Source organism: Canis lupus, chromosome 8 (assembly GCF_011100685.1).
Source record: "Canis lupus familiaris isolate Mischka breed German Shepherd chromosome 8, alternate assembly UU_Cfam_GSD_1.0, whole genome shotgun sequence".
NCBI lineage: Eukaryota > Metazoa > Chordata > Mammalia > Carnivora > Canidae > Canis > Canis lupus.
Window position 1 is genome coordinate 56,903,325 of NC_049229.1, and position 27,585 is coordinate 56,930,909.

Sequence of the window (27,585 nt, forward strand, 5' to 3'; positions counted from 1 at the left end):
AATGTTCCGTGACTTTGCAGTACAGCATGCTGGAACTGTATGAAATGCTGCCATCATTTTATCTGCCATTTTCACTTGGTCTTTAAGTTTGACTCGTCTCCTCTGTAAAGAATTCTCTATAAAGATTAATAGTCTTTTCTCTCCTGATTATCTTATGCCTAAATCAAATTTGCATTTATCTCAGTGTTTGTTCAGTCTCTCCTCTAGATGTTAAGGCCTTCAAGAGTGGACTGTGCAACATTCATTTCTGACCCATAGTGTGTGGCATGGATCAGACACAAGGGCTGATTTGGCAACTTTAGGAAGCAGGCACCTTTGTTGGCTCCAGTCTCTCTCACTCACACTATTACTTCGTCAAATTACTTAACTTTTCCATGACACGTTTTCTTTAGTAGTAAAATGGAGTTTGCAATAGTATCTGCCATATAGGGTCACTGCAATTAGTAAAGGAGTTAATACATGTAACATGATTAGGATGGTGGCAATAATCAGCACATTTGACATTTCAATTATTAGTAATATAGTGCTGTAATTATTACTTATTGTATTATTGTCTCTTTCATAATATTGCCAAAGTATAGTTCTTAAAATCTGGCGTACATAAAAACTATTAGAGATAAGCTTTTAAAATTCAGAATGATGATCTTTAGAGTCCTGGGATTTGCAGTCTTACAAATAACTCATTTTTTAGACATGTTTCCAACACTGCGATGATTGGGAGGGCATAAAATGCCTTGAGTGATTCTAAAATTCTAAATTATCATACTTCTTATGGTGATTGATACACACATGCACATACACACCATTCAGATGAGAAATCCTTTTGATGTTCAAATTAAAACAAACTTTTTGTCCTAGATAATCCCCAATGTCAGGAATTTATATTTACCTGAATATGCATTCTCTTTCTTTACCATATTTGGTTATTTTAAAATCTATTTTTGGTATCTAGCATTTATAACATTAATAGTAACATCTTACATGCTTATTTGAAGCACTTTGCAATTTAAATTCACTATTTTACTTGCTTTTTTAAGTGATATTAAACATCTTTCTATATAAATCCAGTCATTCAACTAAGCAACAACAAAATGAAATTAATTTTTGGAGTGTTAATGATTAAACATGCATGGAGAAATCAATAAAACATCACCATCTTGTAAGTTTTCTTTCATCATAGGTAGAAAATAAACTATCCTCCCCAATATTTGCATTTCAGTGAAGTTTTGGAAAGTTCTGTCTTCATCATTATTATATTCAAATCCAGGTTTGTTTGCTCTAAAATGCTATATTACCAAATGTTTAAGGGAGAGAGAATTTGTAAAGCCTGCAATTTTGAACAACTTTGGACAGAATTTCATATTGATATTTATTTGGCATATAAAATCCAGTATAAAACTCAGACAAGATATCCCCCCCCTCAACAAGATATAGACACATACATCTGCAGTGTGTTATATGCTTATAGGAATAGCCAGTAAATAATTATGTAGAAAATACAAGGAAAAGAAAAATATAAGTTCACTATTAGGACTGAGAAGTACTATGTATTTCTGCAATATGTTGCTTTTGAGCCAAGACAACAATCCCAGGCCAATGTTTCTTCCTTCAGACCCTCTATGGTAGCCATATGCAGAAATGATTAGAAATTAGGGACTACAGGAGAAGTTAAAAAAAAAAATCTCTATTAGGAAGAGATGGTCCAGACTTAATGTTAAGCTATGATTTTCTCTACATTGAATTTTAATTTAAAATTATCCATTTAATATCAAAGGCACAAATATCTAAGAGATATGAAATATAACATATAATATAAAGATATGTTAAAGATAATAATATAAAGATATGTTAATATAAAGATTATTTGTAAGTGGAACAAATTAATTTTCATAACATAACAGTTGGTTATATTGCTTAGCATTCTATTTTAGATTCCACCTTATTTGGCTTTTGCTCCTAACAGCATCTTTTAAGGATCTATTAGAGTCTTTCTCTTTTCAATACATATGTTTTCAGCAACCACTCCATGCTGAGCACCGCCGTAGGTGCTGAGAAAGAGGAAAAGCCGGAGGCCCTGCCATCATTGAGCTTATACTCCAGTGCTCGAAACACATGTCAACATAAGGATACCTGAAAATAAATCAGATTCCATGAAAAATGCTATGAAGGAAACTAATTCAGAGTAATGAGATGAGGGAAGGATAGCAGACAAGAGAGGGGAGTATGGACCATCCCCCCAAAAATGTCATTTTATTGGAGTTAAAAAAAAAAAAAAGGAAAGGAATTGGTCTTGTAACCATCTGCGAGAATAGAGACTGAAGCCATGGGACTATGTGCAAGGAGGCGGACTAGCAAGGTGCAAAGGCCTGAAGGAGACATATGTTTATGAAATTCAAACTTTGGACTTCTCCATTTGCTGCCTCTGGCCACCCTAACTACTTGGATACTTGGACACATTAATCATCTTCTAGTTTTACACTTTTTGTCTCAAAGGCCTAAATTTTATCTTCTTTTTTCTTTTTAATAATTTGCCAAAAATAATACAAAATCACCACATGACTTCTGGTAAAAATTAAAATTATGTAACAAAGTTCCCCTTTGTCCTAGGCCCATTTCATCTCCCATTTTATAAGTAAACACTTTGCCTACTTTCTATACTTTGTTACCTCTCATTATTTTTTCCTTGCATGGATATGCATACCTATACATACCACAATATATCTGGAAGGTTTCTGTGTGTTTTGGATAAATATGGCCTTATTTTTTAATATCTAAGTCTCTATCTATGTCAGATCCCTCAAGCTATGTATACTCTAGAATTAGCAGTCATTTCTATTCAAAGTCAAGTAAGAAAAATAAATCCTACTGCTCAGACCCTATTATTTCTATCTTGTTTGTTTAAACATTGAATTTACCATATTTATTCCAAATAGGTGCGAAAATTGAATCTCTAATTATATATACCTATGAAAAACTTTATTGTGGGTGTACTACCATTGTGATCCCCCTCTGTTCATCTTGCCTTCTGACTCTAATTACTAAATCTCTGTTAAAATATTTCCTATCAGAAAATATCTGCATGTTCATGATGCTTCATGTGGTATGATCTCATGACCCCACATGCTATGATTTTCTCTTTCTACTAACTAGTAAACACTGCCTTGTATTAGACTCCATCGGCATTATTTCTACAATCAACCCAAAGCAGCCAGTTTTGTTTTATTTTGATGGTTACAGGCTTGAGAACAACAAAATAATTTTGCATCTTTTGTTTGCTTGGCTCTTTAAACTGCCCAAGGCTTTGCAAAACAATTTTAAAATATAGTTATGGTGGTTCTCTCAAAGCATATTTTAACGTTTCTCATAAATAGTTTTTCAGATTGTTCCACCTGACTACTACAGAGAATCAAAAAGCAAGGGATCATTTTTTAACTTCCATGATGAAAAAGTTTTAGGTTTTAGTAGGCCAAAGGATTCTAAAGAATTATTTTTCTTCCAGTTTCATGTGCAACTTACAAAAGGCTCCTACAGTATTATAAATAATGCTTACAATTTCTTCCCACAACTAAATGAAATACAAAACTGGTACCCACAAGCACCCACAATGACCACGGAATGATGATGAAGTGGCCTATGGTCAACAGTGATTCATTATCCCTAAAATGTTTGAAATTAAGCTTAATGGAGGGGAAATAGGCCTCTGTTTATAAGCAATTGTCCCCTTTTCCCCCCACTGATTCAACCACATTATTAAACACAAATAAGAATACATTTTCCCTAAAATTCACAATTTGATTCAAGTGTCTGTTAACTCAGTTTAACCCAAATTAACTCAACTGTCTATTTTCAGCAATATTTAGAGAAATAAAAAAATAGCTGTTGTTGATTTAGATTTTTTAAAACTGAAAGATATTAATATGGAATAGAGTGGAAAAAATCAGGATGAAGGTACAACCCAGCAGAAAAGAAGCTATAATTATCTAAACACACTGTGGCAAATCCAGTTCCAAATTATCATCATAGACACCATAAAATATAATTGTTTACAGTCTTTGAATAGAAGTGCTATGATCAGACATTCCTGTACATACTTTAAAGAATAGGAAATTGAAAGAAAAACAAAATCAATAGAGTAGAATATTCACCCATAAACAATATCAAGAAATAATCAATTAGGCTGACCGTCATAATTTTTATCAAGACTTTAGGCTAACAAAGTTCCCATGAAACCAGAAAATAGATATAAACCACACCTCTGCTGCCAGTATCTTCTTCTGCTCTCCTTTGTTTTCCGTTACACATGACATGAAAGGACCACAGAATGTACTAATAAGTTGTATACTTCTTAGATATGTAAAGTGAACAAACAAGTTTCCCTTTATACCCAGATCACACACAAAGAAAAATTCCTGTTGCATTTATTCAAAAGTAAGAACATGGAAAAAGTGTCACTCTTTTGGTCTCATTATTGGATTCTCACTGCTACCTTAAATTCTAAGAATTTAGGGGATCCCTGGGTGGCTCAGTGGTTTAGTGCCTGCCTTTGGTCCACAGTGAGATCCTGGAGTCCCATGATCGAGTCCCACATCGAGCTCCCTGCTTGGAGCCTGCTTCTCCCTCTGCCTATGTCTCTGCCTCTCTCACTCTGTTTCTTTCTCTGTGTCTCTCATGAATAAATAAAATATTTTTAAAAAATTCTAAGAATTTAGGGATCCCTGGGTGGCGCAGCGGTTTAGCGCCTGCCTTTGGCCCAGGGCGTGATCCTGGAGACCCGGGATCGAATCCCACGTCGGGCTCCCAGTGCATAGAGCCTGCTTCTCCCTCTGCCTGTGTCTCTGCCTCTCTCTCTCTCTCTCTCTCTCTCTCTCTCTGTGACTATCATAAATAAAAAAAAAAATAAATTAAAAAAAAAATAAAATAAAAAATTCTAAGAATTTAGAATAAATACTTTTCAGAATATAGAGTAGGAGTCTGCCATTATTTTATAGTACAGTCAACTGTATCCCCAGAAGAGAATATTTAATCTGAAAATTACTGAGTTCTCTGAACAAGGGAGAAAACAAAAAGCAAAGATAGTTTATAAGTTTTTCAGTTCATATTTGCAAATATGCAAGAGTAATTTTCTGCAGTTGAATTAAGTTAAGGACTTTAATAATTTAAGTACCTAATATGATATCAGAAATACTTTACTCATAAAATTTTAGAGTTTTTGTGAATTTTTAATATAATTTTGTTATAATTTTGTATGATACAGACATCTTAAAATATTCAAGACAGAATACCTTAGACAAGCTTTCATACAAAAGCAATACAAAGGTTCCTCCAGCTGGTAGGAAGAGTCAGAATGGATTCTCATATCATCTAAGATTACCTGCTTTTTTTTTTTTTTTAAATATCAAGCATCTGTTATTTCAACTTTTATCTTTTTTTTTTTTTGTAGTTGATACACAAAGTTACATTAGTTTCAGGTGTTAAGATTACATTCTTCATCTTCCCTTTTTCTTTGGCTATTCTGTTATGCTTTACTAATATCTTTATTTATTTCATTTGCATGTTGAACAAATATTTACCCAAGACATATCTTGCACCCTGCACTGTTCAAGCATCTGGACATGTAATATAAGACAAGAGTTTCTGTCACTACATTTTAATGTAACAAAATGAAACATATATTGTGTGGTATTGTCAGAAGCTGATAAGTGTCAGAAAACTAAATCATGAGTTTGGATAGGAGGTGCAGAAGAAGGAGTTGACTAATTATAATTAGTGGTCTAAGGATACTCTTTGTTTCATGGGGCCAAAGGATTGGTTAGTCAGCTAAGAGTAACTAAACATTCTTCTGTGGTCATAGGCCGGCACTTGAGCAGATCCATTTCACCTTTAGTAGTACACAGACATGGATATTTATCCCACACGGCTGTTAATTACATGTGGCTTTCCCCGTAATTAATTAAATATGGCCTTGACCTTTGTCTTTTCTTTGCTTCATGTTACTATCTTTACACCAAGCCAAACCATTTTTTTTTAATGGATTCTTAATCTCCCTTTGGTACTCTTGGTGGTATTCAATTACATTTTTCAATCTTCTTGTTTTGCTCCTTTTGGTGACAGACACGTAGCACTAATGTGAATTCACTATTTGAAAAATCATCCATTTTCTTATCCAATCTCCTATAGCTAATGAGTTGTCCCATTTTCCAGTAGAACACATGATTCTACAAAGATGAGAAACTAGAATGAGCCTTTTGCGCAAAGTGAGCCACTAATGCCAGCATAATCTGGGAACATCTCAAAAACACAGAAAAGTGGGCACTATCCTAGACTTATGGAGTCTGAATCTGCATTTTTAACAAGATTCTCAGTGATCTTTATGCATATTAAACTTTAAAAAGCACTGTTCTAGGTAATACTCTTCCATTCTAGAGATAAAGTAATCAGGAATATAGAAAGATAATTTGCCTATAGTTGGCACAGCTAACTATGAGAAAGCTGGATTTCACTTTGCCACATATGTTCTTTATCACAAAGGACTGGCAATTTTGTAAGTGATAGGAACCTTGATACGAATTGGAAAAAAAAAATCTCTGCATGAACTAATTAAAAAGAATGTATATTATTGTCAAATAAGAATTATGAAATATTTTAAAATAAATATCATGTTATAGATCAAAAGACCCTGAATAATTAATACTGGTAATAATTTGGTTCTACTCTTAAGAATATACAGAAATTTGCTTGTTTTAAAGATCTTGTACAAACCTTTAAAAACACTTATGTCAATCAAGTTTTCTCAAGTAGACTCTCATATCCTATTTCTTTTGCTTAGTTTTACTTGGTTAATCTTTTTATCAGAAATTGAATAAACATTTTTGTAGCTATTAAGTATCATAAATTCCGAAGCGGTAGAGTTGGCTTTAATGCTATTTTACTCTTCTGGAAAGCTATTTGACTGATGTTAAAACATTTGGATGTAGTTAGGGCATACAGCATGTTATCAAAACCTTTATTCACCAAAGAAATGTCTGGAAGAATTCTTAGCCTAATCTATCCCCACCCAGCTCCATTTATTACCAAAGCAAAGATCTCTGAGCAGGTAGTTTTGTTAATAACAACTGGCTCTAACACTTTTCTGTGGGAATTTCAGCTCCTTTATCTTTAAGGAGAAATGATGGCTACATCTCACCCACTACCCCAACCAAGAAAAATGTGAAAAATCTATTTTCAAGGTACAGAACTCTAAATATTTAGGTTAGGTAACTACATTTAAAATGAGGTAGTTCTGTCACTTATAATTCAAAATTATAATAAAATGTACTCATATGAAGGCAAAGTGTTACAGTCTATGACATATCAGTATTTTCTTTTTAAATGTTGAATCATTATTAATTTAAGTAAGCAATTATTTGGATCCTAATTTAGTGTTGTAAATTTTCATTTTTTTTCCTCCAGTGAACCTTAAGAAATAATTGTTCTCTAAGATAGTGTCATTCTTGTCTTATTTGAACTATTATCACCTTCACTGATTTTAGGTGAACTTTCTTTTTAACAGTTACACCTATGTCAAATTAATTTCACATCAAACATGTTTCCCTGAAATCACATTTTTCATCCATATCCTTTACTGTAGGTTTATATGGTTTTTGTCATAATTTACTCTTCACTTGACTATTAGAAGATTTTTTTCTCATTTTCACAATCAAGTTATGTTTTATTGTTTAAATCTAAGAATCCTTTTAAACTGTTTCTAAGTCACAGGTTGCAGATCAGAACTGTTTGTGTGAATTCAGAACAAGCATAAAATTTCCCTAAGGAAAAAAACTGACTCTTCAGGAGATAATGAACACAGCTTCCTACTTGTACTAATACATTTGAAATCTCAAACTTGAAATTGAGATCTAAATTTTGTCCAATATTTTTTTAAGATTTTTTATTTATTTATGAGAGACACAGAGAGAGAAGCAGAGATATAGGCAGAGGGAGAAGCAGGCTCCCCACACGGAGCCTGATGCAGGACTTGATCCCAGGACCCCGGGATCACAACCTGAGATGAAGGCAGACGCTCAATCACTGAGCCATGTAGGCATCTCTGTCCAGGGATTTATTTTTATTTTAAAAATAAAAATGCATATAAACAGTCTTGATATGCAAGCTGTCACTTTAAAAACAGCTTGAAAAAATTTCACTGCTTTTCCTCAATAGTAGCCCTTTGCTAACTATAGAATAAAGGGGAACAGGATGGAGAAATGGAAAGAGAAGGATAGATTTGTGGAGGATAGGAGACAGGTAAAAGGTAGGGGTTGGGCAGGTAACATTTCAAAATGGGAAAAGTTTAATAGTTAGAAGTGTACATTAGCCAAATATAAATTTCCTTTGATTACTGTGAATAGGAGAAAGGGGGATGCTTTAAACATCTCTGCTTACATATAACGACCCACACAAACTACATTAAAAGAACATTACAGCTGTTTCAGGAAATTCACAGTTAAGGGTGAAATATACCATATGTCCCCGATACCTACACACAACGGGGTGCATTAAGACAGCTATTAGGCTGACTCCCTGTCGTGCCTAGGTACAGGAGGACATATGGTGCCTTTCACCCTTGACTAACGTTTCCTTCCTTTCATTGTTTCCTGCAGCAACTTGAGCGTTTTCTGAATGTTCTTCAGTTGAAGGCAATTGAGTCTTCACCAACAACTATCCCCCACTACAATACACATATATGCATAAGCATCTTTTTTGCCCAGAATGATTTTTCTCTATATAATATACTGTACTATACTTGGCAATACATACCCGTGACTAATCAATCTGGGAACAAGTTAAACATATAATGATGACAATATTTCTATGTGTGGGCTACAAAATAGAACAAGGTATAATCTCTAAATTAAAGATGGAAACATCATAGATACTGAGAGAAGAAACAAACAAGATGTGGTTAACCAAGAAGGATTAGCAGGAATGAAATATAAGTAATTCAGTATTTTCTTCACCACTTGAAACAAAATGCATTTTCTCAAATTCATTCCTAATGTTCAAGAAGCTACTTTCCATGAGCCTGCTGAATCTAACAATTTAATAATCGTCTCTTTTTTCCCCCTCAGGCAAACAAATACTATATATACACATACTCATGAGTTTCAGCAGGAATGACAACAGGAAAAAAACAAACTAATATGGAAACAAATTCAAATGCTCTAGTAGTCATTGTTATGTTCCTATACAATGGGTATTTGTCCTTCTTCCCTGTTTACTGACACAGATACAGTTTATATGTCTCTCAGGGAGTGTGGTCTCATCCCAACCTCAAGATTCAATCTATTTTATTTAATTGTGAGCATGGAATGTGATACAGGCCAATAAGGTCTTAGGGTTTCTGCAGACACTGCTCCTGGAAAAGGTTGCCTCACCAAAAAAAATAAGTCCAAGCAGATCAGTCTCCTGTGCTGCAGCATGTTGCCATGCCTGAGAAATTCCTGGAACTCTGGCAGTCAACTTGAAACAGGACAGACGTCAAAGCAGAAAGAAGAAAACAGGCCAAAACAATCTCACTTTGATCCTTGCAGACATTGTTGAGGCTCCAATCAAATCAAATCTAGAACTTCCTATTAAATTGCATGACACATATTCAAATCAGTTTAATGATATTGTGATTTTTTTCCTTCGAAAGAAATACTAAGGGATATGAGAATATCTTCTGACAATATTTGTTGAGGCCTAAAGTTTAATATAAAGTTTATGTAAACACAAACTTCCCCCAAATACCCATAGCTTGAAATGTTTATATTTCTATGCATATTCAGAGTGAGAAATAGTGTATAATTCTACTTGGTTTCTTGGTATGTGAGACTAGGCTAATCCATTTCTTTTTGTTCACTTCTTTTACTCACAACTGGGAGATTTATATAAAGAAATAAGACATAAGCTTTACTCTTTTTAAATAACATTTTAGGATAGTACATTTATCAGATTTTTAACCACTTGGCTTTCAGAAACACTGCAAAACTACAATCAATCATGTTCATTTTGGTCGGTGAGAAAGAAAAGAAAAACTAAAATATTTCAGCTTTCTGCCCTCACTTACTTACCCAATGATCTAGTCCTGACTCGTTTTACTTTCACTAAATCTCTAAAGAAATAGTACTAAATGGAGAAAGTATAGAGAAAAGAGAAAAGAGTAAAAAAAAAAGGGAAAGGTGGCAAGAAAAGAAATTGAAAAATAAGTAGACCAATGGGATGGGTGAGAAAAGGAACTGCATGTCTTCAGGGAGACACGACTGCATACTGTAGATTACCTGTGCATGGTCACCCAGGAAGAAGTCCCAGGGACACTGAAAGACAACTAAGAATATGTGTTTTAAGAAAGAGCCCTGGTGGGGATGGAAGAAGGCAGCTTATAGCAGAACGCACGACACTTGGAGGAAAAGGAATGAGTTGAAGTCAAAGTGCTGCTATTTTTTTCTCCATCTGCGTGTGGTCTTGGCCAATTGACTTAACCTAATCTTCAACTGCTTATGAAGAATCTTACATAGGAAGAATCATACTTAAAGCAGAGCACTGTGGGAAGATAAAACAAGATCACCCACTTGAAACACATATTGAAATGCATAATTCACATGTTCAGCACACCCTCCAATCTTCCGTCTCAGCAGCCCTGAGACTCACCATTTCCTGGGAGCTGGTGAAGGTTTCCAGCTGGGCTGCAAAGACTCTCTTGCCAGGACTGGTCCTGAGTATTTACTAAGAGAAAATGAAAATGAAAATATACTAAGTTTATTTAACTATCTTGACTTTCCAAAATATGTATTTTTTCCATGTCATATATGACTTATTCCTAAGCCATCAGGAGTCCTCTAAACCAGATACCCCCACGCACACCCTTTCAAAGCAGAACCCAGTCATGAGAAACCAGGATCCTATTTTAAGCAATCTACATATTGACTGAGAAAGAATTAGAGCCCCATCAGCTAATTCTCAGGTCAGAAAAGATTCAATACATATTTTCAAGTGGGCAGAGGGAGCTAATTTGAGTCACTGATATAGAAATATATCAACCTCACTTTTGCCAAATTATCCATTCAGTAACTGTCAACTTTCATTACTGTCATTCACATGAGGTGATTAGAGGCAGGTGAGCACTATATCTCCTCTTCCCCATAGCCTCGTTATCAAAAAGTACATGAGCCCAGGCTATACCTGAGTTAGAAGAAGAAACAGAAAAAGAATAGGAAAAGCCTAAATCTCAGGGGCTAAAATAACAAAGGCTTATGTCCCCTGGAGGTTGACTAAGGGCTGTGACCTTATGATCGTAGTTCTTACTTGGAGACCTAGACGGAGAGACAGCAACTAAAAGAAACATTGCGGGATCCCTGGGTGGCGCAGCGGTTTAGCGCCTGCCTTTGGCCCAGGGCGCGATCCTGGAGACCCGGGATCGAATCCCACGTCGGGCTCCCGGTGCATAGAGCCTGCTTCTCCCTCTGCCTGTGTCTCTGCCTCTCTCTCTCACTGTGTGCCTATCATAAAAAAATTAAAAAAGAAGAAAATAAAATAAAATAAAATAAATAAATAAATAAATAAATAAATAAAAGAAACATTGCCAAGGGCCATCACAGAGAGTAAAGGGAAAGAGTCCTAGAAGGTTGTGTAGCAGCAACTGAATGCTCAGTCAAGAAGTGACTTTCACCGCTTACTAACCATGAACATCAGAATTATAAAGTCCTACGGAAGATGAAAAGCCAGAAGCATTCAGTGCAAAGCGGTAGTGATTATCTCCAAATTTCACAATGAAATCAAATCTTAGAATAATTGGCCAAATAGGCAAAACAAGCACAAAATGAGTCACATGATAATTTTTTATATTCAACCTTTTCTTTTGGTGGGGAGAGGCGGGGGGTAATTCAGTCAATTCTACAGTCAGGTCAAAAAACGTATTCCTGCATGAAGTAGGGAGAACATTGAACCAATGAATCTCTAGACCTGATTAAAGCTATTTACATGCTGAGCTAGCTGGAATATCTGAGTGGTCTGACCCAAATAATTATGGGGGCAGAGCCAATGATCTATCATAAACATTATTAATTTCATCCATTAAAATGTTATTTCTAGAAAACCATATACTAATTACCAAATTCTCTGTTGTAGATTTCTACAACAATCTTTAAAAATCAGTAGCCCCCTCTGGCAGAGGATTTATGCCTGACACACATCAAATGCAGACAGTTCTTTTGCTGCAAAACAAGTTGCCTTAAGTGTCAGTAGCATACAACAATAAACTAGTATCTGTTATGCATCTATAAAGTTCAGCTCATCTCCAGTGAGTTCTTCATTTACCTGTGGGTTGGCTCTGCTCCACCGTTCTCTTTCTACAGAGTTATAAATGGCCAGGAACGTCCTTCTCTGCCTATGGCAGAAGCACAAATACTCAGTTAAGAAACATGAGAAGTCTTGCAGCCTAGGCTAAGAATGGCACATAGTTACTTCTACCTCCTTCAGTGGACCAAAGCAAGTTACATGGCTAATGCCAGAGCAAAAAGGTGAAGTTCTCCTGAGTCACAGTGGGAGGTTATTATAAAGTCACACACCAAAGCCATCGATACGAGCATGGGTGCAGAATACTTACAGTCATTACTGCAATCTAACACATGCCCCAACTGAACAGATACATCACTTTGTTTTCATACTAGTTTTTAAGTTTCAAAATTCCTACTGCCTCAAGCGTGGTTCTGATATGTACAGAACACCCACAATATGACTCCTAGCCAGGGTCTCTAACAATTATTGCTTTAGTAAAAATTGGTAATTTCTGATAGTTCTAAAATCTGTTTCAGCAGAACAAAGGAAAGGAATTAGACCAACCTTCAAGCAACTTGAAGCAGAATAAGGACTCAAGATAAAGGACTTAATTCTATAGCTATTTTGAGTTAAAAGACAGTCAATTCTCAGAATGTGAAACAAAAAGTGATATGCCTTTTTGTCCCTTTCATGTATAAAATTATACAGATGACTCACATTTGTTTGACCATACACCTGCAGTTCTTGCTTTGCAGAGATGAGGTTAATAGAGAGAGAGAGAAAAAAAAAAAGGTTCTCTGTAAGATGTTTAAAAATCAGTGAGCTGGAATGATGCTAGAGAGTACATAAATTTCAGAAAGAATAAAAAGAATCTAAAGAGAATTTTAACTTTGCCTGATATCTGGTCAAATTGTCATAAGAGCCTGCTGGTGTGGAGAGGGTTATGGGGAGTGACAAGGTGCTAAGTTCTCTTGAGCCCTGAGTCTCAGGATAAACGAGAATAAAGCATGTGGTTATCTTGAAAACTGTAAGACGTATCATCATTTTCTTTGAATTTTATTAAGCAATTTTAAAGTTTACTGGCAGCAGATAAAAGCTGATATCACAACCTGGTCCATGCTGGTTTCTGCCAGGCAGAGATCTAACAGTGATTTTGTACAGGAAGCATATGCCCTCTTAATTACACAAAGCATTAAGTTACTTACAGAAGATTCGGGAACCATATGGCCCATTAGAATCAGAAGTCAGAAGGTAATAGAGAATAGGATTTCTGTGCTTTCTAAATAAACGAGGATGCTATGCAATAGGAAGTTCTTGTCACAAACTAGGAACCAGTACAGAATTTCATCTTTTCATTTGACTCATTCAAAAGCTCTTTGCATTATTCTAAGACTGGCCGTGAGAGTGCAACACCCACCTTGATTGTTCTGACCTAATTTGTCACATTTCTGGAACAGCACTTACTAGATCACATCCTGAAGTCACTGTTTATTTGCTCACAGAAGCCTGGGCTCTTCTAAGTCAACCGCTGCAGCTTATGCAGCTGGGTTTATACATACTCACTCAGCAAATTCTTACTCAAAGCTGAGTTCTCTCCAATATCTCTAAGACTCTAGTTGGATGAAGCTTATCCCAAAGCTAACACTATAGTCCTATAAGGAAAGTTGGCATTTTGTAGAAAGAAAAAAAAAATTAAGACTATCATTTGCTTCCTATATGTAGTAGATCCTGATGATGAAGGAAATGGAATGACCAAAAAGAATGAGCGGCTGTAGAAGGTAAAAATGGACCAAGTAGCCTTATTTTGAACTTGATATCTGTACTAAGATTGATTTTTAAGATCTATTTTTCCAAAAGGACTTTAATAAGTCATTTTAATTTCTAAGTCACAAGAAACCTGTATTTACAGTACATTTTCAATTGTATAATGTTGGAAGAAGTTTTGTTCTAGATTTTACAGTAACTGTAGTTAGGGTCCTTCTGAAGATGCAGACACAAGAAAGAAGGTAAGCTTTGATTTTGATGCTGAGTTGTGGTGGAAATGCAAAAAAGGTAAATATGTGGCCCTCTATTTTGCTTTGCAAAGCATTTCAGAATGGGGAACAAGGTATGGGGAGCAAATCACCATATTCTCCATCACATAAGCACTTTACTTAATTTTTTAGCAGTATTTCATTAAGTTCAAAGAGATATTTAGAAACACCTTTTTGTAAAAAAAAGAAAGAAAAAAACCCCTTTCTGTGCTATATACAGTGTTTCTTAGAAAAATCAAATTTGTTCTAGTCCTGACACATCAAATGACATTTTCAAATAAAGGATTTACATGAGTATCACTAATCCTTTCAACAAATAAAAGCAATTTAAAATTGCCATTTTCAAAGTTGTGAAATTGTCTTTTTAATGTCAAAACTATGCCATGGTCTATCTCACATCAAATAATCATAATGTAAAGATATGTTTAATATAAAAAGTGAATGATGGTAAAAACATACTGAAATCAACAATTCTTTAAAATAATGTGTAATTTTATTAACTATCACATCATGAAAATGCATGTTTACACATTTACAAAAATAGCATATCTGTTTGTGTGTCAGTGTACTATGATGGAAGTACAAGCAGATATTCTTAATATGCATGTAATTTTGGAAGCAGTTTATAATAGTTTTGATGCCTGTTCTCTGTCAGAGCTCCAGGTATTAAAATTCACTGAAAGGAATATATGTAAGACAGTAGTAGTACAAAGACACCATTTTGTTCAAATGTGAAAATTTACTGATTACATTTTATTGGCTTTTGCCAAATGTGATCGTAACACTTATGGTTCCATTTCACTAGGTTTGGGGTTATGAAAAGAGTCTCTTCCTGAAATGAATTTGCAGGTTCACTGCTACAGTAGCCATGGCCAACCAAGCCCAGAGGTCTCAAGGTCCAACTGTTCATGTTACATTAAGTATTTATTGGAGAATAAAAATACTAAAAGGCAGTATAAATCCATGGTAAGTTTACATGGGGTCCCCATACTATGTAAGTCTCAAAGAGCATAAAATTAGGGAAGAAGGTGAAGAATTACAATGAGGTATATGTACAAAAGGTTTTCTCCAATGTAAAGAAATAAAGCACATTATTTACAATAAGCATTGTTATTTAAAATGGAAATTTTATTTCTCAGCTTTATTTTATTGTCAATATTTTTTATTCTCAAATTTATTTGTCAATTCTGAAAAAAATATGGCCATTAAAATTTAAGTAATTAAAAGTAATTAAAACCAAGGAAGCACAGATTGAAAGGTCATATTATCTTTACCATAGTAACATTTTACAGATGTTATTCATAAAAATTTGCATGCTACAAAGGTCTCCATAATGTATGTTGAACCCCATGTTACATTTCTGCTATAATTATACACCATAGCCTGTATTTTAGCAGTACCAAACTACAAGCAGATATCAAAATTAGTGTCCTTATCCCCATCTTTACACCTGCTGTGCCTGGAATTTTCTTGGTAACTTCCTACTCATATTTCAATATCAGATCAAATGACTCCATTTTCTGAAGCCCATCCAGGCTTTTTTGGGCATTAATTGCTGCCCCTCACCATACAATACCACATGCTCCCTCTGCTACACTTCCTATGACATGTAAAAGTCAAGATTTTCACTCTTTTCACTAGATTGTAAGCCTCTAAATATAAACACTTCATTAATCTTTGCATTTACAGTATCTAACTCGTAATAGGCCCTATAAAGTCTAATTAAGTAACATGTATATATTTGAGAACAAACCAGCCAATTTATCACAGATGGAAAGTATATATCAAAGATAACAATGTTTGCAAATACCATATTATTTTTAACAAATATAATTTAAAAAGTATAGAAAATTTCCAATTCCTCTATTTTAATACAAAACAGTTTTCACAGATAAATACATATTTAAATTTGCATATAAGTAATATAATCAGCTCATTATATTATGCCTCTGTAAGATCATTATAATATGCTAACATCAACATTTATCTTTCTAATATGAAGCACTAGCTTTACTCATCCTATAAACTCCCCAAGCATATAGTCTGGGCCATAGAACTTTATGTCACAACAAACTAACTCAGTGATCTACAAAAATAAACACCAATAAATGCTTAATTATACTGATGTTGGTGATATGCAAACTGACATGTATTCTCTAATTTTTATGCAATGTAAATAATTATATGTTGTCCTCTTGTTTGGATGTCTTCATATTCTCTAGTCCAGTTAATCATCACAGAGTAACTGCTCCTTTTGTCTGATAATATTTTACTTACATTTGAAGATTCAACCTATTCCTTCCCAAGCAAATTGTCTCTTTCTAACCCTGACCCAAACTAAATTAAACACTTCCAACTCTGCATTTTCACAGGACTTAATAATATGTACATCATACTGGACTATAATGGTTATCTCAAAATAGAACTCCTCTCCTTGAAAAAGCCCAAATGGTCTTCATTTGTATATCCCCAGAAACTCGTGTAGTACTCTGCCTGTTGTAGATTCTCAGTAAATGTGGGTTTAATGAACTAATGAATGGATGATGTTAAAGACATCAGCATGCAGAGGCTGTTTCAGTAACATCATATAACTAAGCAGAAAGCCATGAGCAAAATTAAATGTATAAGGCTGCTTCCAAAATACTGTTTAATCACTGCATACCACCTGAGTTTTAAGTATTAGTTGAAGTCCCTTGAATACTGTAGAAACTCAGTAAGTAATAAAAAATGATGAAAAGGCTATTTTACTAAATTGACTACATATTCTAAACCTTGATCTTTTTGAGAAAAACACATTCACATCAAAGTAAGTATCACTGACATAATTAAAATTCAAAGATCAAAAATATGTTCATGGTTATTATAGCATACATTATTAGGATATAAAGAGGATATAAACACTCTTGCTTGCATGATATCCAATAGAAATTGGGAAGAACGTTCACATTCACATATCAATGTGAGTCACCAAAAAGAACAGTTATGGAAAGAAATCTTTACCTATTACATAAGAGGAAAAAGAAAAAAATTTGAAGTCATATTGTTTAGTAGAAGTAATGGTTGAATAAAAATGGCATGCAGGCTCCTATCAATTACACTTATTGTAAAAACAAAACTTCAAATGTGACCCAGTTGCCACCTTATCTTTAATCAACTTGGAATACAGCTCACAATAGAAGGTAAAAGAAAATCGTTGGCACTGGCTTACATCACAGGTCTCAAACTAGCAAACTACAGAACTTAAGAACATATATTTTTGTTGTGATACATTGAGCAGTCTTTTACAGAGTCCTGAAACAAGGTAAATGACAATAAAAACAGTCAAATACCTACTGCCTTGCAAAATGCTGCTTCATCTGCCTAGGACATGAATTTGGGTTCAGGACCAGTGGTTTAAATAGAACTTCTGTTTCCTTTACATCCCTTTGTATATGCCAACTGCCTCCCCTCCCTTCAACTGCTACAAACTAGAGTCAATTCCATGGGAAAAAAAAAAAAAAAAAACAAAAAACTAGACTGCTTCTATTTGGTTCACAGTGAAATATTCAGTGTTCAGCACCATATCTACCCTATAATAAACACTCAAAAATGGCCATTGAATGAATTAGCAAATAAATAACTGAATGAATGAATACATATCATCATGTTACATGGTATAAATCACTGGGAAAAGCGAAATGTTTAGTGGAACACTGGTGAGAAACCTATTTTATATATGGGGCTTTTGGAAAATGTTACAAAACCATTTATTCCCATAATGTACTATGTTTACATGGATGTGTTGTATCTGTACCTTATTTTCCTCCTGACAGGTAAGGAACTGAGGCATGAAAGGTGAAAGGGAACAAGGTGAGACAACAGATTAAAACAAAGAACAACAAAAGCACTGACCACAATTTCGGCAGTCAATAAACAAAACAGAAACCAACTTAAAAACTGTCAATACTTATTTTTATTGTTAAACCTCTAGCGAAGATGGTCAGGTATGTCAGCAGAACATAACTGAATTCCGAAGGGAGAAGGTACTCTAGGCTATCTGTAAGCGCTCTGTAATTCAGGTGGCTCAGGCTCACCAATGGGTGGCCATATTTAAATGAAGTCCATTATTTTGCTATGAAACAGGAAGGAAACATTTTTCATTTCTGTTCTTTACATATAAGCTTTAGCAACTTAAGTAAAACCCGAAATGCACTTCAATATATATTTTCCCTTGTGGTTTGAAGTTACATATTAGGCAAACATATTTTTTACATATGTCCACAATTCCTTGTTCATGTAAATCAGGTAAAATAGAATTTGACTATGTTCTAGCTCAATTTTAAACAGAATGTGTTCAAATGTATGAGTACATTTTTCAGAGCTCACATTCTGAGAAAGAAAATTGGTCTGTTGACTTAATTATAGAGGAATTACTTAACCACCATTTATTCAATCCATCTTTAATAGTTTAGTTAAAAGCATAGTTTTGAAACATATATATTTTATTCTGCTTACATCTCACGATCGGAATGAGAAACAGTCTCTACAGCAAACACAGATATTTCCAAAGTAGGAACTGTTTGCTCTTTTCTGTGTTTACAAATGCTTTGTTGGCAAATGTTGAACTTTTATCATAACATTCCTGAATAATGCAGTGGCAAGTTCGTATTTGAACTGTTTATCTGTGTTAAACTTTGCATATTTCTCCTCATTCATTACAACCGGAAAGCCAACTTGTTAGTACTTGCTTGTCATATAATTTTCTGTAAGGAAAACAGTAGAAACTACTTAATAGTTCCCCCCTCCCCATAGATACCTAAATTTATTGAAAAGGGTAAGCCTTTGTCTCAGAAGGAGAGGTTAACAGAAGGAAATGCTTTTTAGAAATAGGAGAAAAACAGGAAGATTTCCTCCTGGTATGGACAGAGTATAGGATGCCTGGTGGTCTAAACTGGGTTTAAGTTCTAAAATCTCAGGTCAAAAAAAATAAATAAATAAATAAAAATAAATAAATAAATAAATAAATAAATAAATAAATAAATAAATAAATAAATAAAATAAAATAAAATCTCAGGTCAAGATTCTAAAATCAAGTTCTAAAATCTCAGGTCACAAGCTTCCCAAAGCCTCAGAGAAGAATGGCTTTCATGGTGCATATCTGAAGGCTAACCCAAGGCCTCAAGCTCCCAGATTTGTGCAAATACCACCACAAATGGCACAGAAAGTTCAGAACTAATGAACATGGGAAGAAAAATGGGCTGAGATACTCTCAGCACAAATATTATACTATCAAGTTCAAGGAAAAGTAAAAGATGGTTAAATCTTAAAATATCATAGTTTAAATTTCTTAAGAAAACTTAATGCTACAGATCTTACCTCTCTAAGGATAGTGAAGTATTTTGATATAATTATGCAGATCGAGCCCATATAATACTATATTGGAATAGAGAGTTTGCATAGATGTTTCTTTAGATAAGAAGCATCCCGACCAGGTTAGAGATTATGTATGCATAGAACAACCAATCCAGATAATTTATTTTACTACTTCTATTGATCAAAATAAATGAAATCACCTGACCTTAAATCCATATGGCCCACAGACAGAAGACATCATAAAATTTAGTTTATTAGTGAACATGAAAACTAAATAGGGTAAATATAACCCAAATATAATTTGCATGTCTATTTTTTCTACATCTTGATTTTGGAAAATTCTACATCTTAATGATACTAACTGATGTACCCTTACACTTCTACATGCTTTCAATTTTTTCATGGTGTGTAATGGTTCTTCTACGTATATTTTAAGACAGATTGAGTTTTTTGTAAGCCTCATAGTAGGCATCTCATCAACATACACTGAAAGAATGAATAATATACTGGCAATAAATAATCACTGTAAAATATTCAAATACTTTGGAAATACTTAGAGAAAAATATGAAAACTTCCCTTTATTCCTTAGGTGGAAGCACTGTTAGCATTCTTTATAGGCATTCTCATGCTTCTGTATAAGCATTCATATGTTCATGTATTCATATTTTTACCTAAATGAGCTCAAACTACAGATTTTTCTGTAACTTGTTATGAGTTATGAGTTGCATTGTGTCCCCAGAAAGATATGCTAAAGTCCTAACCTCCGGTGGCTGTGAACATCAGTTTATGCAAAAATAGGGTCTTTGTAAATGTAATCAAGTTAAAATGAGGTCATTAAGGTGAGCATTAATTCAATATGAGTGGTAAAGAAATAGGAACACGGAGAGAGAATGCCAACTGATGACAGCGGCAAGACAGAAAATGCCACGGATTACTGGTGCTACCAGAAGCTACAAAGAGGCAAGGAAGGATCCTCCCCTTGAGGCTTTAGAGGAAGCATGACCCTGACAATATACTAATTCTGGACTTCCAGCCTTCGGAACTGTGAGAACATAAATTTATGTTGTTTTAAGCCACTTAGTTATGGTAATCTGTTATGGCTATTCTAGGAAACTTGTTCTTTTCACAAATAATAGTCATTGGACACACTTCTAGTCTCCCTGTGTATATAGTTCTTCCCTATTTTTCGTACAATTATACTTACTGCAACACATTTTTAAGTTTTGTCATTGTTGTTTACTCAAAGCTAGTGAATGGGCAGCTCTTTTTAAGGTGTCTTTTTAAACATGTTTCATGACTTAAAGTACGTTCTGCCTATGGTGAATGTACTTGAGCATCAAACTTTGCAAAATATGCATCACAATTCCCAATTCCCATAAATGTAAACATAGCCAAACATGTGCTCCCAGACAATCATTTCAATAACATTGCAAACTTACTTACATCACTTGGATTTATTTTCCCCTTGAAATTTAAAACACTAGATCAGCCTATCACTACTAGGTTATTTGTGGGTAGAAATAATGCTTTCTCTTTCTTCACTTATGTTTTTGTGAAAATGTATTGTAGAGGCTATAATGTTAACCACTGAATGAACATCCACGAACCAAATGTGGCTATGTGATGAGAACACGTATGAAGAATGGGTGCATTGTCGGCACTCCTGGAACCATTCCCTTGTTTCTCCTTAGTTATTACCAATATCTGCCCCAAATTTGTGGTTTTTTATCTGGTATAAACCAGAGCTGTTTGGTAATGAAGTCTCTCTCTCTCTCTCTCTTTTTTTTTTTTTTAAGATGTACTTATTTATTTGAGAGAGAGAGGGTGCCCGCACTTGCACAAGAGTGTGTGTGTATGGACCAGGGACAGAGGGAGATAAAGAATCCTTTTTATTATTATTATTTTTATTTTTTTAGAGATAAAGAATCCTTAAGCAGAGCAGGAAAATCCCTGTGGAGTAGGATCCCAACCTGGACCTTGATCCCAGGACCCTGAGATCAAGAGTCAGTACTGGCCCAACTGAGCCACCCAGATGCTCAATTAAGTCTCATTCCAACATCCCCATTCCTAAGTGTTCTAACCAATAGTCCACCACCCCTACTGGGCCCTGCTATATTCTCATACTCATTTCCTGCCATTTGCTACCTCCACTGTGCCCTCCAGCCATGGGACACCACCACCACCCCAGAAACCCACTTAGTTCCCTCCTGCCCCTGAATCACTGCTTTGGTCATTCTTTGTTTCTAAAACACCCTTCCCTAACCCTATTGCCTTTTTCACCTGGCTAGCCAGTACAGAATTACTTCCTCCAGATCTCTTCCTATGTCGTTTCCAAAGTTCTTTCAGGGTCCTCTTCTACGCCCTTCAAGAACATGCTTCTTTTTTTTCTTTTTTAAAGATTTTATTTATTGATTGACGAGAGACACACAGAGAGGGAGAGAGAGAGAGGCGGAGACACAGGCAGAGGGAAAAGCAGGCTCTGTGCAGGGAGCCCGACGTGGGCCTTGATCCCAGGATCCCCTGGATCCCCTGGATCCCAGGATCCCCGGGGTCATGACCTGAGCTGAAGGCAGACGCTCCACCGGAGCCACCCAGGTGGCAGAAGCACATGCTTTTCCTTATCAGCCCTGCAGGACTCACTGCACTTCAGAAACTTGCCCAGATCCTCACTGATGCTTGCTCCTGCAAAAGGACCATGAGGATGACCTACTGACCAAGCAGAGCCAATGCTCTTGCGCTGCAACACTTCTGGCACCTTGACTTTGGTCTCAGAAGGAAGAGGTCAGCAACAGGTGTTGTGCCCAAGATTGCAAATCTGAGAAACCACCAAGGAGCCGACACCGATGCAAGTGCGCGAGGGTTTATTAGCAAGCTAGAGCTTGGGTCCAAGTATACCCGACACAGTGGAGGAGGGACTTGGACCCCGAAGTGGGTTATAGCCGGGTTTTTTATGGGCTGGTCTAGGGGATTTTCAGAAGGGGTGGAGGAATTTCTCAAATTCTGTTTACATTCTGATATGGAGCTTCCAAGGGCACTGAGCTCTGTTCACATTCTAATATGGGGCTTTCAAGGGCATTGAGCTCTGTTCTCATTCTAATATGGGACTTCTTACCATGCACGTGGGCTTTGTTGTCTTTCTGATATGGGATTCCCTGCCGAGGACATTCTGCAGTTTTTCCTGTAAAGTTCAGCTCTTATTCACAGGGGCCTAAGATGGCTATACTTGTGCTAATGCTAAACTTGAGGTGGAAAGGCCTTGATTTTTCTCGGTCTCCACATTTTCCCCCTCTCAGAGGAACCTAAGGAAGGACCCAATCATGGGTCTGGGTTGCTCTCAGAGAGCCAGGGGGAATGATTAAACCAGGATTCGAACCAACCTTGTTGCTATTCTCCCTCCCGTTTACGTCTAGCCATACCTTTTCTGACTTTTGCCATAGATTCCCGGACTATTCCTGAGTGGTCAGTAAAGAAGCAACACTTCTCATCTGGGGCAACACATAACCTCCCACCACCACCCCCGCCCCTTGCTTGCAAAAGCCTCTCTACAGTTAAGATGCTCCCATCTTTTAAACCCTTAAAAGATTTTAAAAGCAAGGCTGAATTGGGTGCATATTTTTAAAGGGCTAATGGGGAAGCAACATTAGTGGGGTAAGTGAGAACGGCACAGTCTTAGCTTTAGGGGATTGTCCTTGTCTGGTTGGCCTTTCCATTCTGGAACAAAGTCCTTGAGAACGGCGTGTGGATCAACTGGCCGGACGTGGGTGTAGTGGACCCAGGGAGTAATCCTGTCGACCTTGAGAGTGGTGGGAGTGGTCGGGATCACAATGTAGGGTCCCTTCCAGTGAGGATGAAGTGTCTGGTGTTGGTATCTCTGCACATACACCCAGTCACCCAGCCGGTATCAATGGGGGCCCGGGGTCCGGGGGTGGCCCAGTCTCATAGAGGGCCCTCAGCTTAGGCCACACCTTAGAGACGAAACCTGGGCCGTTGTCTGATCCAGTCTTAACAGGAAAACCATACCTCTGTAAGATGTCTTCCAGCAGTTTCTTGGTCATGGTCTGTGCTGTTTCATGTTTGGTGGGAAATGCCTCTGTCCAACCTCATGGACAGTTTGCGGCTGTGGGATCCTTAAGACGGTTTCCTTCCATGCATCCATCAACCATCTTTGTCCATCCTTTAATTTGTACCCAAGGTGTGAGCTCTGCAGATCTGGGCTTTTTTAGCTGAGGCCCGGTATCCTAGGGCCACTATGGTCTGGAGCAAGTCCCTGGTGCCTCGCAGGCATGTGTCCTGGTCCTCCGCCGCCCACAGGATATCATCTACATATTGTAATAAAGTCAAATGAGGGTGCTCGGAACAGAACTCACCCAAGTCTTCATGTAAGGCCTCATCGAAGATGGTCGGTGAATTTTTGAATCCTTGTGGTAGTCGAGTCCAGATGAGTTGGCCATTGATGCCTTTCTCAGGGTCCATCCATTCAAAGGCAAAAAGGTCTTGGCTCTTGGGTGCGAAAAGCAGGCTGAAAAAGGCATCTTTTAAATAGAGGAGGGTGTATGGGTTTGGGACCATAGGGTGCATATCCTTTACTCACCGGTTGACTTCCCTTAAGTCCTGGACTGGCCTGTAATTGTTAGAGTGCGGTTTCCAAACGGGCAACAAGGGAGTGTTCCATGCCAATAGATAAGGCCTCAATATGCTGAGTCCAAAAGTCTCCATGTGGGGTGTGATTCCCGTAAGCACTACGAGGCATGAGGTATTGGGGGACCCAGACAGGGTCTGCCCCCGGCTTTAGTTCTATGTATATGGCCAGTTGGTGCCCGGCCAGTCCAATTCCCCCATTTTCTGCCCACTCTTGGGGAAATTCCCACAGCCAACGGTCAATGTCAGTCACTGGGGCTGAGGGCATTTGGTGGAGACTGATATTTGTCTTCTAAACTCAGGACAAGCACCTGAATAGGGTGCCCCTCCTTGTTTAGGATTTTTGCCCCTTCGGGGTGGAAGCAAATTTGTGCTCCCATCTTGGTGAGCAAATCCCAACCTAACAATGAGTAGGGACACTCAGGGATGACCATGAAGGAGTGGGATACCTGACCCATACCGAGATCCACAGTTCTCCGGGTAGTCCATGAGTACTGTTTTGTGCCCATGGTCCCTTGCACCCATGAAGTCTTGTTTGCCAATTTCCCTTGAGGTTGTAATAAAACCAAATGTTGTGCCCCAGTGTACACTAGGAATTCAACAGGTTTCCCCTCCACTCTGAGAGTTACCCTGGGCTCTGGGAGGGGTGACGAACCCCGACTCCCCTAGTCGTCCAGGTCCTCCACCTCCAAGATCTTGGCAGGGGCCTTGGGTCTTTTGTTAAGACAGTCTTTCATCCAGTGGTCCTCTTCTTTGCAATAAGCACATTGGGTTTTTTTTTTTTAGCTTAGGGCGCTCTTGACTGGGACCAGGGCCATCCTCCTTACCTGTCCCTGAAGCCACCTTCTTGAGGTGCCTCCGTCTTTCCTGTGGGTCATCCATGGTTGTGGCCAGCAGGATCTTGGCCGGGTTTCAGGTCTGCCGGTCACTTAGTTTGGTTTGTTGCTCTTCCGGACTTTATTATTATAGACTCTTTCTGCTACTATAAGTCCTGCAAGCTCTTCTTTCCTAGTATTCTCTCTCTAAGAAGGCTGCTGGACTCTCATCCTTACCCTGTCTTACATAACCATACCTAGGCCAGATTGGTAGGCTTGCGCACGGCAGCCTGGAGACCTGCCATTAGAGTCTAGAGGTGGACCCGGAGTCTCTCCTTACCTTCAGCCGAGTTGTGCACTTTGGGGGGTAAAAATGGTTTTAGCTAAGGAGGAGAATTCTTGATCATGTCCTGTGAGACCAGGATGTAGAGCACCTGGTCAGGGTGGCCGTCCGTTTTGTCCCTGAAGATCACGGCCTTAACCTGTAGTAGGTAGGTGGAAAGTTCCTTCTCGGGGCCATCCCACGCCAAAGGTTGGCCATTCTGACATGCAGTAAGTTTGAAATTTCCCTCTCCTTATGTAAACAGTTATGACAGTTAACAAAGACACAGTAACACAACAAATGCACAAACAGTTAACAAGGACATAGTAACACTGACAAACGTTCCCATGCTGCAGCAGAGACAAAACAGAAAGTAATCTGAAGGGCTGGCAGCCGGCCCTCCTTATAGACGAGGACCCCCGTCCCCCTTACAGATGAGGACCTCAGTCCTCCTTACAGACGAGGACCGCATCCTCCAGGTGGGGGCAAGGGACGTCTCCTCAAGACCCCCGGTCCACGGCCCACCAGTGCATCCGCCTAAGCCAATGCCGACCCAACACATATTGGAATTCCTACAGGTAAAAGTACAGTATAGAGCTCTCAGAGAATATGCGTGCAAAAGGTGGAAAAAGTTGAGTGCACTCACCACGCATAAAACCCTCTGGATGGGGTCCTGGAGGTCTCTCGGATCCGGGACAAACCCCCATATGTCGCGCCCAAGATTGCGAATCCGAGAAACCCCCAAGGAGCCGACGCCGATGCAAACACAACACACGAGGGTTTATTTACAAGCTCGAGTGTGGGTCCAAGTATACCCGACACAGCGGTGCAGGGACTTGGACATCGAGGTGGGTTTCAGCTTAGTTTTAAGGGCTGGTCTAGGGGACCTCCAGAAGGTGGGGGGAGGAATTCCTCAAGTTCTGTTTATATTCTGATGTGGGGCTTTCAAGGGCGTTGAGCTCTGTTCTCATTCCAATATGGGACTTTCTACCAGGGGTGTGGGCTCTGTCCTTCTGATGTGGGATTCCCTGCCGAGGACATTCTGCAGTTTTTCCTTATGGTTCAGCTCTTGTTCCCAGGGGCCTAAGATGGCTGTACTTGTGCTAACGCTAAGCTTGAGGTGGGATGGCCTTGATTTTTCTCGGTCTCCACACAGGTACGGCTGAGGGCTTGGAATCCGGACACAAGCAGCTTCAGGTGCATCTTCCACCGGAAGGTCAGGGGAACCTACTGGGCCTGAACAAGGTTTGTGATCCCCTGCCGGACGCGGACGCGGACGCGGACGGGAGGCTCTCTGTCACAAGCCTTTTTAAAAAGTCGTTGTTTCAAAAGTGACCTTTTTGCGCTGATGGGTAACTAACCTGTGATCCTAAGACGCAGGCTTATTTCCTCAGGAGACTACTTTCTTCGTCAGGTAAAGTAGGTTTCAGGTAGTTTTAGAAGCAAAAATGGAGTTCCGTGCCGCGTGCGCTCGGTGACCGCAGACCAGTCCTGGCGAGACCTGGATCATCCCGCGAGGCCCTCCGGGAACCACGCATCCTGCCCACGACCACGGCTGCCCAAAGCCCACCCAGATTCCTCTCAGCGGCTCCTGCTCTACCTGGGCGGGGGGGGGGGGGGGGGGGGCCGCCATCTTTAAGTGCCAGGGAAGAGTCGCCCTCGCCCCTCCGACGTGTCGCGAGGCTTCCGAGATGTCGCGAGGCTTCCGCGCTCTCGCGAGGTTTCCCGCTTCTTGGAGCGGCTTCCCAGGGAGCCTTCCGGTTTCCTTCCGGCGTCTCGGCCTGTGTGGGTGGAGCGTGCGAGCTGCTCGCTCTGAGGCGCCCGCGGTTCGGCTGGTGTCGACCTCGGTCTGTGGTGACCAAGCGACCTGCAGGTGTGTGCGCGTTAGCAGTCAATACTGGGTGCTGCTGTCATTTTTGGAAGACTTTTAAGTGTAATGATCATAATCGCGAGAATCCCAATCCCAGGAGCTGTGAGGATCTGGTTGTACCGGGGATGAGAGAGGCCGGAAACACACCTGGTAAGTGGCCGGGCCCAGGCCCCCTGCTCCGCTTTGCTCCGCTTGGCTTGGCCCCTCCTCTCCCCTGTCCCCTGACCTCTCCAATGAAACAGCCAAAATTTTGACCTTTT

The 27,585-nt window shown here is 38.2% G+C and overlaps 1 long non-coding RNA gene across 3 annotated transcripts; it reads right to left on the bottom strand.

The window, feature by feature from the left end:
• Positions 1–1,391: 1,391 nt before the first annotated feature.
• Positions 1,392–27,052, bottom strand: LOC111097128. Of its 3 annotated transcripts, none has more exons than XR_005363639.1 (5): positions 26,817–27,052; positions 12,334–12,403; positions 11,323–11,516; positions 10,669–10,743; positions 1,392–2,130 (listed from the first exon to the last, which is right to left on the bottom strand). It is a non-coding gene; the product is annotated as an uncharacterized LOC111097128 (long non-coding RNA). The 3 variants fall into 3 exon arrangements; XR_005363640.1 differs by lacking the exon at positions 1,392–2,130 and adding an exon at positions 8,123–9,608; XR_005363641.1 differs by lacking the exon at positions 1,392–2,130 and adding an exon at positions 9,616–10,560.
• Between the last annotated feature and the right edge of the window lie 533 nt (positions 27,053–27,585).